This window comes from Montipora capricornis, chromosome 14, assembly GCF_036669925.1.
Source record: "Montipora capricornis isolate CH-2021 chromosome 14, ASM3666992v2, whole genome shotgun sequence".
Classification (NCBI taxonomy): Eukaryota; Metazoa; Cnidaria; class Anthozoa; order Scleractinia; family Acroporidae; genus Montipora; species Montipora capricornis.
In genome coordinates this window covers 12,671,762-12,672,443 of record NC_090896.1, presented here as the reverse complement: position 1 = coordinate 12,672,443, position 682 = coordinate 12,671,762, and positions in this window count along the sequence as shown.

Below are 682 nucleotides of genomic sequence, written 5' to 3'. Positions count from 1 at the left end.
ATAAAGGACTTACATGTATTTGTTTCAAACATTGTCCCTCAACTGTGCCAAACTTTGATGTTTACTTACACACAAGTAAAAGAATTTTTGAATTAGGATAAAATTTTAACAAACCAATATTATACTGGTCGATACTGATTCACTCTTTTCACACAGTGGCCATGCTGAGTCCGGAGGGACTAGAAACTTTTGTTTTTGCATGGTAAAAGTCGTTTTCAAACACATGAACTGGAGGTTCAGCCTATGGAATCTATTGCCTTTGGCCACCATAGGCTGCTGTGTGATAAGCTTCCATTTTGATGTAGAAATGTAAAGCGCTTTTGATCTTTTATTGTAAAAAGCGCTATAGAAATATTAAATATTAAATATTTAAATATTAGAAGCACACCATTTCTGGGGTATAGCTAAAACAACTTCATTGAATGCACTTTCTATCAAAAATATAGAGATGTTTCTTGTAACTTCACAAATTGTCATTTATGTGCCAACAAGAGCCTTATTGGCTGTCAAAAAAAAGTTTTAATATCAAAAGCACTTTAAAGTCAATGTTCGTGAAAAGTAAATATTGCTGTTATTGAACTTGCAAAAGGTTGACAAAATTAAATTGTACACCTAAGAGACCTAGCTGTGTTTAGGTTAACCAAGGCAGGATGTTTCAACACTACTGCCTCTTAATTTTCCC